Here is a 12,334-nt window from a genome sequence, read left to right as displayed (position 1 = left end):
AAAGGGCGGTGGAGAGGCAACTCAAAATGTGGTTGGCGGTGCTGCCCAGGCACCGGCAGCATATTTTGGGCATGTACCGCTGCCATACCACCGCAGGATCCTTGATCCGCTGCGGCACGCACCAGTGGTTCAGTGGTGGTCCGACTGCCACACTAATAATACTGCAGGTGGTCGAGCAGTGTGGAGGTGGTCGTACCACCACCACGACTACGGCAGTTGCCATACTCATAATAAGGCCCTCCGTTTTTTGAGGAAACATTTTCTTTTTTGGAAGCATTCTGTCATTTGTAGTTCTTCCTGGATCAGGATGTCTCTGAGTTTTAGAGCACTGAAAGGTCAATTCTACAGGACTGTCTTGCTGAAAGAGTAATGTGATGGGTTAAGGTGAGGTGAGAGTTCAAAGGCAAACAAGAGACTGTAGGGGAAGCTGAATTCTAAGAGCGGAAGTGGATTATTATTGTTTCACAACTTAAATAAACTCTAAAAAGATCACTCTTGAATGGGAGGATGGATGCTCAATTATTTTTGCTTGAATTGCTGAGCTACTCAGCCTAAATATGCTTCTTCTTTGATCTGTCACCAGTGCAGTAAGTGCAACTACAATTTGAGTGCTTTGATGGTCTGTCCATTAGAGATCACAGGGTTTCTGTATACATATTTTTTGCATGTATACACACAAAAAATGATTTGTTGATCTTTTTTGCTTCTTTGTCAGTGTGTGTTTCAAAGTCATGCTTAGGTTTCCACTCCTTTGTTACCAAATTTAGAATTTCTATGGAACTCTGCCAGGACTCCAGATTGTTCAGGGAGTGGCTAGAGTGAACCATCAAAGTAAATAAGCATACAAGGCCCTATTTATGAAAAAAACTGAATAGTATGGGTGGAGATTTACGTCTCCACCTGGACATGCTTTTACATTTTGTTTTGTCAAAAACGTTCCAACCAGTATACCTGGAAAGCCACACCCAGAGCACGTTTTGAGGTGTACATCTGGGGTTTCCCCATAGTGTAGAACTCATGCAGGGGGTATGGAGCCTCCTGCGCAAATGCATTGTTTGGAGCACGCCTTTCATCCCAGATGTTACTACATTTCAACGCTTGAAGATGTTCCTCAGCTAGCTCCTGTACCATTCAAGTACCTTACTTTGAAAAAGTTGCCAATAAGCTTCTGAAATATGAATCAGATATTGTGCGTCCAGTTAGGACCTCGTATTGCTTCTATGAACTGCAGAAACAAGTTGTAGGGATTTTTTTTTAACTTGCATAATAGTGTTTTTATCCATTCACACTTCTCTGCCGGTGTCTCTTGGCTTTTTTTTTTTAATGCCACTCTTGCATTGATTACAGAACAAAGCAAGATGAATAATTATTGCTGTTCAATTTCTGTAATTTTAACATCAGTCAAAAGATCCACATTTTCGCCCAGTTTGAGCTTTTCAGAGCTTAACGCTCGTTGTGGATTGAAGAAGCCAATAAGTGCAAAACGAAATTGTAAAGTACCATTTGTCCAGTACAACTGCATTGAAATACAGGGTGATACCCCAGTCATGTTTCACAATTTCATGTGTTGGATGAAATTCTGAAATAATATTTAGGTGAGATCTTGATGTACTTTTAACAACCTGAAGCACACGAGAAACCTGTTGTTGAGAGACTGCAGACATTTTGTTACAATCAAATAGAAGTTAGATGAGAGAAAGGTTGAAAAGAAGAACATGGAATATCATGTTTTGCCGTTATTTCTATTTTTATTTCTGTTCATTATTTAATGAGAGTGACGAGAGTTTGATGCTGTTTCAAATTATATCCATTACAATGCTATTCAGGGACCTCTTTGTTCCTCTCCGCTACTCTGGTTGTGAACAGAATTAGGCAGCAATAGAAAAGGAATATGCTGCTCTGAAGTTCATTGGTTCAGAATAGAGACATTTGTTAATTGAAGCTCCTTTTCCATATGAAATTAGGACACCACATAGGAACCTGCCCAGCATCAGTTTTCCAACAAATACAAACCTGGATCAAGCAACACTATGGTAGACGAAGAATCAAGTTCAGGTCCCAAAGAAGCTCTCTTATATGATATTGATGTTCTATTACTTGTTCAGACCTTTTTGGATAGCGTTGTAGAGGATATGAATCAAACTCAAGGTTTGTCGGTAATGAAAAATGCATCACTTTGAAGAGCAAGTGTAAATTCAGGAGAGAATGCACTGGCAGAATAGCTTATTCCATCAGGATGGACATAGTGCCTGATTATAAGTTTGGCAGTAAATCGCACGGTGATGGTGCAGCAACTGCTGGTGCCTCGGTGAATGGGGGTAGATGCAGAGGGGCACATGGTGGGCCCCCTGTCTTTCAGCACCCCCAGTTCCTGCACGGCGTGGACTTTACAGTCCATGCAGTGCTGCAACGCTGAAGTTGTTTCAAAGCAGGAGGTGCACACTACGTTGACTTGAGCCTTTCTAAGGTTCTCCCATTAGCCTTTGACAGGCAGCACAGTGGGCAAGCCGCCACAGGTCAATCCGAGCTGGATTACGACTTGCAATCGGGTGGGTGGGCGGCAGTGCAGTTCGGTGGTGTGGGAGCATGGTGGTGGCGTGCTGCCCCGCTCCCACACCACCAAACTCATGATCAGGCCCTTAGTCCTTTCCACAAATCAAAAAATTCTTCATTATCACCTAACTCTAAATAGGGCCCTCTGGTTTTTTTCTCCATTGCTTCCAAGAATTCAGAAATAATAATGTGCAGTACTTGTCTTTTGTGGCGGATTTCCTAATCCATTCATGTATTTGTGGTGGTTTCTATATCGAGGCAACAAAAACAATGCTTGAATTAATCTCAGCCACTGGCAATCGCTCTGGGCCGCATCCCGAATCATCATACTTGATCCCCACATCAAATCAGTTTGGACCCACGTATTTGTAAATCAGTCTTGACCCTGCTCTAGTGGGAATATTCCAGCCCGAACTGCCAAGCCATGTCCTTCACGAACCGAATCACAAGCAACCCAGGACCGGGTTTGCCCTTACAAGGGCTCAACAGCCAAGGATAGCTTGGTTCCAGTGGCCCAGTGAGCACGGGCTCCACGTCTGTGCATACCCGTCACACTTAGGGTGACACACTAAAGTATACAAAAAAGAGATGGATGGAATGATTGAATTAATCTCAGCCACTGTGGTGGCATGGTGTGCAAAATAACAATGGACTGGAACGCGGCCTGAGTAATTACTAGTGGCTGAGATTAATTCAAGCATTACATCCATCACTATTTATGTATATGTTAGGGTTTCTATATTGGAGAAGACAGCCAGTGACATGCTCACAGGCTCTCTGACAGCCCTTTCAGCACAGCTAGGACAACTTTTGTTTTCCACTGCTGTGGCATCGCAATAGAGAATGACTGTATTTCAAATCTAGTATGCAAGCTTCTAGCTCAAGAAGAGCAACATATAACAATATTTGCTTGTTCATAATGTAGCCAGTTTCTTGTTTGCTAGCCATTGGCATTACAGATTTATGGTCCAAGCTTTTGCCATTTTTCATAATACAAGTAAGCGTTTAGTCTTCTCACCAACATATTTCCAATTCTGTAAGGTAAAGCATTTCTTTTCTCATAATGGAAGCAAACCCTTACTTATTTTTATTATACAATGGTCTAACTCATCAGGCATTTGTGGTTGAAATCTATTTGGCCTCAAATCCAATTTTATGGCCAAACTTTCTGCATTTGCCCCTGTCAGGTATCTTCAAAAGGATATCGAGCAAGCATAAGTTCATTTAATACTACATAACTGTACACCACTCCTTTGTAATTACACAGTAATATATATATTCTTTATTCAATCAAAAATATGACCATTTACATCGTAAAACAATTCATGAGCATAAAAACTGTTAAGATTACAATAAAATATTTCATTAAAAAAACTCATATAATAAAACAATCTTTTACTTCTTCCAATATGAGTGTAGAATACATAAGTTCATACTCTAAGGCCAGATTTAGATAAATTAACAGGTCAAATTCTCAAAGGCATTTTTAACCATTTTTGACCTCTTCCGCCAGTCGAAAAGCAGAAATATTGAGATAGGAAACACAAGCCACCTTGTGGTATCTGATCTGAAAATAGGTATAGCTTCACTAGGGCGGTTAAAAGATAATAAACGGCAAACTGGAGTTATCCAGTTTTCCTATTGTCAACGTAGGAGGGACAACAAAAGAGGAAGTGATCATGGGTCTCAGGAAAAGTGTGACATGTAGGGCACAATGGAGTAACAAACACATTTTCCCATGTACTTCTTCTTGCATTTAAGGGGAGAGCTCTGTATCTGAATTGAATATACAGGGCTCTTACCTGGGGGGGTTTAATGTCATCCAAAAACATTTCAAAATGAAACCCTTCCTTTGAAATTGAAAAAACTCGTGGTTAAAATGCCATGTGCAATACATTCTAAACTTTGTGAGTCCATGAACTCCCAATAGCTTTTTTTTAAGAAGGGGAACCATTGATTTTGTAATGGACCCTGGTACCGCCCAGATATACCCCAACCCTAGTTTTAAAAACCACTCTTTGATCTTGTTGAACCACTTAATGCGACCTGTTTGTTTGTGCAGAGCAACCAGCTCACCCAGGGCCTCCTGCACCGGACCTGTGTGTAATGTAATGTAATGTAAGTGGGCATTTATAAAGTGCAAACTGTCGCTCCGGAAGGAGCATCCTGGTGCTATGTGCTAAGCTAAGCATCCTCTTGTTTTATATTTGTATTTTGGCTGCCTTAGGAGGTTAGAACCGGAAGACCTCAATATTCTGTTCGGGGCATAATGGATGAATCTTTTTGCCAAATATTTGGGGCCAATGTTGTTCATGCCTCTGAAAGTAATTAATACAATTTTAAAGGGATCCTTTTGTGAAGCGGAAGCCAGTGTAGGCTTTTCAGGGCCGCTGACGCAGAAGTTCTTCGAGGCAGTCTTAGAACCAGCTGCTGCATGCTGTACTGCCTGGAATTTTTTCAGTGTTTGCTTTTTTATGCCTGCAAGGATGCTATTACAATAATCTAATCGGGAAAGGAAAAGTGCCACTGTAACTGTCTTTCTTGTGGCCACCAGAAGGAAATCGAAAAACTTTTTTGATGATTTAATAATGCTGAAGCAGGTACCTGCTGTAATCTGTGCATGGTGATCAAATGAGAGTGCAGAGTCAAAATGCACTCCCAGGTTCCTTGCTGTGTTAACTGTTTCTGGTGGAGGTGCAGCCCCTTCCGGCCACCAATCGATGGGATTAAATATCGTGTCTTTCCCGATAGGCACGATTTCCATTTTCTCTGAATTACATTTGAAATGGTTTGTCCTCATCCATTTGAACACTTCAGAGAGTGTCCATGCCCTAAACCAGAACAGAAGTGCCCTGAGGATAGGAAAGTGGTCTATACGTTTGAAACCAAGATCAAGTCTTAACGGCAAGAGGGGAGTATTCACAGGCAGGGTCAGTATAGCTCTAATTAATTTATTTTGGCAAGGGTTAGGTCCGACAGATTTTCCAGCCCCCATAACTCAGCCCCATAGAGGGCGGCTCCTAGACCTTTTGCCCTGTGAAGTTCTAAAATAGGCGAAATTGGCCGGTAGGCAGAGCCCTTGGCCCTTCGAACGGTGAACAGCGTTTACAACGCAACTTTTACCACGCAGTACCTTTACCACGCAACTTTTACAATGCAAGTCGTTACAACATTACAAATGGGGTTGGGGTCGCACACTACTCACACACCAGCGGGATCGCCTCTAAGGACTGTGGTAAGTGTAGTTCGTGTTCCGCGATGCATCTTCTTTCGATTCTCTGCTATCTTCGCTGTCTTCGCCATCCCTGGACACGTGTTTCGGGGTATTTACCCTTCATCAGCAGGGATTAGGCAGTGTTCTGGGGTTGCCGGTGGCTGCCAAATATTGCCAGGTTTAGTACCACTCAGGCGCGCAGGTGCGGGGTCCCAGGCTCGTCAGCCAACTGCTCGAGGGAGCTTTAACATTACAAATGGAGGTGGGTTCGCACACTACTCTCACACCAGCGGGATCGCCCCTAAGGACTGTGGTAAGTGTAGTTCGTGTTCCGCGATGCATCTTCTTTCGATTCTCTGCTATCTTCGCTGTCTTCGCCATCCCTGGACACGTGTTTCGGGGTATTTACCCCTCATCAGCAGGGATTAGGCAGTGTTCTGGGGTTGCCGGTGGCTGCCAAATATTGCCAGGTTTAGTACCACTCAGGCGCGCAGGTGCGGGGTCCCAGGCTCGTCAGCCAACTGCTCGAGGGAGCTTTAACATTACAAATGGGGGTGGGGTCGCACACTACTCACACACCAGCGGGATCGCCCCTAAGGACTGTGGTAAGTGTAGTTCGTGTTCCGCGATGCATCTTCTTTCGATTCTCTGCTATCTTCGCTGTCTTCGCCATCCCTGGACACGTGTTTCGGGGTATTTACCCCTCATCATCAGGGATTAGGCAGTGTTCTGGGGTTGCCGGTGGCTGCCAAATATTGCCAGGTTTAGTACCACTCAGGCGCGCAGGTGCGGGGTCCCAGGCTCGTCAGCCAACTGCTCGAGGGAGCTTTAACATTACAAATGGGGGTGGGGTCGCACACTACTCACACACCAGCGGGATCGCCCCTAAGGACTGTGGTAAGTGTAGTTCGTGTTCCGCAATAATAATAATAATAATCCACATTTGTAAAGCGCACAATCACCCGTTAGGGTCTCTAGGCACTGGGGGCCGTCGGGAAGATTAAGCAAGCTATTGCCCAGAGTCACATGGTGCTGGGCTAACCTGCCGCCGGAGCCGGGGATCGAACCGTGATCCCCAGATTCCAGCGTCAGTCGCCCTGGCCGCGGCGCCACACCTCTTCCAATGCATCTTCTTTTGATTCTCTGATATCTTCGCTGTCTTCGCCATCCCTGGACACGTGTTTCAGGGTATTTACCCCTCATCAGCAGGGATTAGGCAGTGTTCTGGGGTTGCCGGTGGCTGCCAAATATTGCCAGGTTTAGTACCACTCAGGCGCGCAGGTGCGGGGTCCCAGGCTCGTCAGCCAACTGCTCGAGGGAGCTTTAACATTACAAATGGGGGTGGGGTCGCACACTACTCACACACCAGCGGGATCGCCCCTAAGGACTGTGGTAAGTGTAGTTCGTGTTCCGCGATGCATCTTCTTTCGATTCTCTGCTATCTTCGCTGTCTTCGCCATCCCTGGACACGTGTTTCGGGGTATTTACCCCTCATCAGCAGGGATTAGGCAGTGTTCTGGGGTTGCCGGTGGCTGCCAAATATTGCCAGGTTTAGTACCACTCAGGCGCGCAGGTGTGGGGTCCCAGGCTCGTCAGCCAACTGCTCGAGGGAGCTTTAACATTATAAATGGAGGTGGGGTCGCACACTACTCACACACCAGCGGGATCGCCCCTAAGGACTGTGGTAAGTGTAGTTCGTGTTCCGCGATGCATCTTCTTTCGATTCTCTGCTATCTTCGCTGTCTTCGCCATCCTTGGACACGTGTTTTGGGGTATTTACCCCTCATCAGCAGGGATTAGGCAGTGTTCTGGGGTTGCCGGTGGCTGCCAAATATTGCCAGGTTTAGTACCACTCAGGCGCGCAGGTGCGGGGTCCCAGGCTCGTCAGCCAACTGCTCAAGGGAGCTTTAACATTACAAATGGGGGTGGGGACGCACACTACTCACACACCAGCGGGATCGCCCCTAAGGACTGTGGTAAGTTTAGTTCGTGTTCCGCGATGCATCTTCTTTCGATTCTCTGCTATCTTCGATGTCTTCGCCATCCCTGGACACGTGTTTCGGGGTATTTACCCCTCATCAGCAGGGATTAGGCAGTGTTCTGGGGTTGCCGGTGGCTGCCAAATATTGCCAGGTTTAGTACCACTCAGGCGCGCAGGTGCGGGGTTCCAGGCTCGTCAGCCAACTGCTCGAGGGAGCTTTAACATTACAAATGGGGGTGGGGTCGCACACTACTCACACACCAGCGGGATCGCCCCTGAGGACCGTGGTAAGTGTAGTTCATGTTCCGCAATGCATCTTCTTTCGATTCTCTGCTATCTTCGCTGTCTTCGCCATCCCTGGACATGTGTTTCGGGGTATTTACCCCTCATCAGCAGGGATTAGGCAGTGTTCTGGGGTTGCCGGTGGCTGCCAAATATTGCCAGGTTTAGTACCACTCAGGCGCGTAGGTGCGGGGTCCCAGGCTCATCAGCCAACTGCTCGAGGGAGCTTTAACATTACAAATGGGGGTGGGGTCGCACACTACTCACACACCAGCGGGATCGCCCCTAAGGACTGTGGTAAGTGTAGTTCGTGTTCCGCGATGCATCTTCTTTCGATTCTCTGCTATCGTCGCTGTCTTCGCCATCCCTGGACACGTGTTTCGGGGTATTTACCCCTCATCTGCAGGGAATAGGCAGTGTTCTGGGGTTGCCGGTGGCTGCCAAATTTTGCCAGGTTTAGTACCACTCAGGCGCGCAGGTGCGGGGTCCCAGGCTCGTCAGCCAACTGCTCGAGGGAGCTTTAACATTACAAATGGGGGTGGGGTCGCACACTACTCACACACCAGCGGGATCGCCCCTAAGGACTGTGGTAAGTGTAGTTTGTGTTCCGCGATGCATCTTCTTTCGATTCTCTGCTATCTTCGCTGTCTTCGCCATCCCTGGACACGTGTTTTGGGGTATTTACCCCTCATCAGCAGGGATTAGGCAGTGTTCTGGGGTTGCCGGTGGCTGCCAAATATTGCCAGGTTTAGTACCACTCAGGCGCGCAGGTGCGGGGTCCCAGGCTCGTCAGCCAACTGCTCGAGGGAGCTTTAACATTACAAATGGGGGTGGGGTCGCACACTACTCACACACCAGCGGGATCGCCCCTAAGGACTGTGGTAAGTGTTGTTCGTGTTCCGCGATGCATCTTCTTTCGATTCTCTGCTATCTTCTCTGTCTTTGCCATCCCTGGACACGTGTTTCGGGGTATTTACCCCTCATCAGCAGGGATTAGGCAGTGTTCTGGGGTTGCCGGTGGCTGCCAAATATTGCCAGATTTAGTACCACTCAGGCGCACAGGTGCGGGGTCCCAGGCTCGTCAGCCAACTGCTCGAGGGAGCTTTAACATTACAAATGGGGGTGGGGTCGCACACTACTCACACACCAGCGGGATCGCCCCTAAGGACTGTGGTAAGTGTAGTTCATGTTCCGCGATGCATCTTCTTTCGATTCTCTGCTATCTTCGCTGTCTTCGCCATCCCTGGACACGTGTTTCGGGGTATTTACCCCTCATCAGCAAGGATTAGGCAGTGTTCTGGGGTTGCCAGTGGCTGCCAAATTTTGCCAGGTTTAGTACCACTCAGGCGCGCAGGTGCGGGGTCCCAGGCTCGTCAGCCAACTGCTCGAGGGAGCTTTAACATTACAAATGGGGGTGGGGTCGCACACTACTCACACACCAGCGGGATCGCCCCTAAGGACTGTGGTAAGTGTAGTTTGTGTTCCGCGATGCATCTTCTTTCGATTCTCTGCTATCTTCGCTGTCTTCGCCATCCCTGGACACGTGTTTCGGGGTATTTACCCCTCATCAGCAGGGATTAGGCAGTGTTCTGGGGTTGCCGGTGGCTGCCAAATATTGCCAGGTTTAGTACCACTCAGGCGCGCAGGTGCGGGGTCCCAGGCTCGTCAGCCAACTGCTCGAGGGAGCTTTAACATTACAAATGGGGGTGGGGTCGCACACTACTCACACACCAGCGGGATCGCCCCTAAGGACTGTGGTAAGTGTTGTTCGTGTTCCGCGATGCATCTTCTTTCGATTCTCTGCTATCTTCTCTGTCTTCGCCATCCCTGGACACGTGTTTCGGGGTATTTACCCCTCATCAGCAGGGATTAGGCAGTGTTCTGGGGTTGCCGGTGGCTGCCAAATATTGCCAGATTTAGTACCACTCAGGCGCGCAGGTGCGGGGTCCCAGGCTCGTCAGCCAACTGCTCGAGGGAGCTTTAACATTACAAATGGGGGTGGGGTTGCACACTACTCACACACCAGCGGGATCGCCCCTAAGGACTGTGGTAAGTGTAGTTCATGTTCCGCGATGCATCTTCTTTCGATTCTCTGCTATCTTCGCTGTCTTCGCCATCCCTGGACACGTGTTTCGGGGTATTTACCCCTCATCAGCAGGGATTAGGCAGTGTTCTGGGGTTGCCAGTGGCTGCCAAATATTGCCAGGTTTAGTACCACTCAGGCGCGCAGGTGCGGGGTCCCAGGCTCGTCAGCCAACTGCTTGAGGGAGCTTTAACATTACAAATGGGGGTGGGGTCGCACACTACTCACACACCAGTAGGATCGCCCCTAAGGACTGTGGTAAGTGTAGTTCGTGTTCAGCGATGCATCTTCTTTCGATTCTCTGCTATCTTCGCTGTCTTCGCCATCCCTGGACACGTGTTTCGGGGTATTTACCCCTCATCAGCAGGGATTAGGAAGTGTTCTGGGGTTGCCGGTGGCTGCCAAATATTGCCAGGTTTAGTACCACTCAGGCGCGCAGGTGCGGGGTCCCAGGCTAGTCAGCCAACTGCTCGAGGGAGCTTTAACATTACAAATGGGGGTGGGGTCGCACACTACTCACACACCAGCGGGATCGCCCCTAAGGACTGTGGTAAGTGTAGTTCGTGTTCCGCGATGCATCTTCTTTCGATTCTCTGCTATCTTCGCTGTCTTCGCCATACCTGGACACGTGTTTTGGGGTATTTACCCCTCATCAGCAGGGATTAGGCAGTGTTCTGCGGTTGCCGGTGCTGCCAAATATTGCCAGGTTTAGTACCACTCAGGCGCGCAGGTGCGGGGTCCCAGGCTCGCCAGCCAACTGCTCGAGGGAGCTTTAACATTACAAATGGGTGTGGGGTCCCACACTACTCACACACCAGCGGGATCGCCCCTAAGGAGTGTGGTAAGTGTAGTTCGTGTTCCGCGATGCATCTTCTTTCGATTCTCTGCTATCTTTGCTATCTTCGCCATCCCTGGACACGTGTTTCGGGGTATTTACCCCTCATCAGCAGGGATTAGGCCATGTACTAACTTTAGGTTGTTGTCTTTTTCAGAAACACACGTCTTGTTCGAACTTATTGAAGCCTAATAAGGATCTTTCTCTTGTATCCTCTTTCAGGTTTTCTTCTGGTCCTGATGAGAACCGGACAAAGGGTCCGGTTTGAAACGCCTCGACCTTTCTTTGTTGCCTGCGTTAAAATTCAGTTGTACTTTCAAAATCCTTATCTTTGAAACATAATTTAAGTTGGGGAGGCAGGATGTCATTGTAAATTAGATTCAGTTCTGCCTAAATGTCCCACGCTGTCTAAAAACTGTTCCATTTGGCAACGCAGGCCTCGTTATGTGTTGTTGCTGTGTTTTGGATGCTTGATTTATGAGTCTGTGCATGTGTTTATTAATGTGAGTGTGAGTTGAATCAGGTTTCGAGTCAGGTAATGAGTATGCAGGAGGTTGTTGAATTGAATTTTATTACACTGTCATTTGTGTGTTTACGTCTGTTTTTTCACAATTAATGTCGTTGTCACACATATTTGAAATAATGTTTTGTATTTTGTCCTTCTTGAAACTTTGAAAATAAAAATTAAGTTTGATGGATTCAATCCACTTCGGGACCTCAAATTGATGTTTTGAGTCTCTGACGAAGTGATCTAGTTCATTAGGTCTCAGTACTGGCGCTTGTTTTGGTTGTTGAAGTATATAGACTCTGCCTTGCTGAGGTGAGTCATGGCCCTTGGTTGTTTTTTTGTAAGTTTTACAACACATTATTTTCCTCAATCCAATTTTGGATTCTGGTTAATATAATTTTGCAGAAAGACATCTATTAGACTGATGGGCCTGTAGTTTCCGAGGGACACTTTATCTCCCTTTTTATGAATTGGGATAATCTCAGCGCCAGGATTTCACCACCGGACATGATGGTGTTAAAAACAGCTTGTCAAGGACCGGGGCTTTCCCATTCTGTAATGAGTTTATGGCTAGGATAGTGTTGTCTAATGTGATGGTAGTCTCCTCGGTTGTTAATAAATCAAGAGGATTCATGTGTGGGCCTGGGTCATATGGAACCCCTTGTCCTGCATGTAACTGTTCAAAGTATTCCTCTCACACATGGGGCTGTATATGAAAATCAGTTTCTATTTCCATGTTGGGAGACCCTTTTGACAAGAGATGCCAAAAGAGTTGGCTGTTCTTTTGCTTTGAGGCTTTTAGAAGCATGCACCAATTTTCTGACTCCCAGTCCCTTTTAGCCTTAGTTTGTGCCAATTTATATAGCTTCCTGCTATTT

The sequence above is a fragment of the Lissotriton helveticus genome, chromosome 1_1 (genome assembly GCF_964261635.1).
Source record: "Lissotriton helveticus chromosome 1_1, aLisHel1.1, whole genome shotgun sequence".
NCBI classification, from domain to species: Eukaryota; Metazoa; Chordata; class Amphibia; order Caudata; family Salamandridae; genus Lissotriton; species Lissotriton helveticus.
This window is presented reverse-complemented; position numbering follows the sequence as displayed.